General features: G+C 55.9%; 1 protein-coding gene across 1 annotated transcript in view; it reads left to right on the top strand.

Annotated features, from left to right (window-relative positions):
- LOC119586755 overlaps positions 1-227 on the top strand; it is a 10,775-nt gene that overhangs the window by 7,495 nt on the left and 3,053 nt on the right. The window lies entirely within an intron of this gene.

Consider the following 227-nt stretch of genomic DNA (forward strand, 5'->3'; position numbering starts at 1 on the left):
TATCCATACCCCTACGCCACCCTTTTTCCTCCCTCCTCCTCCCCCCTCCACCCCCCCTTCAAAAAAAGGGTGCTCAGAGGGAAATGAGGGAGACATGAAGAGGTCATTTCCCTCCTTGGGCATCGAATCTTCTGGGTGGCATTTCCCTCCCTTCCTTCCCTCGATTCTCAAGATTTCCTCTCCCTCCTTCGAGTGCAGGGGGTGGTCCTCGCTCCGCCCACTTTCAT

The sequence above is a fragment of the Penaeus monodon genome, chromosome 21 (genome assembly GCF_015228065.2).
Source record: "Penaeus monodon isolate SGIC_2016 chromosome 21, NSTDA_Pmon_1, whole genome shotgun sequence".
Classification (NCBI taxonomy): domain Eukaryota; kingdom Metazoa; phylum Arthropoda; class Malacostraca; order Decapoda; family Penaeidae; genus Penaeus; species Penaeus monodon.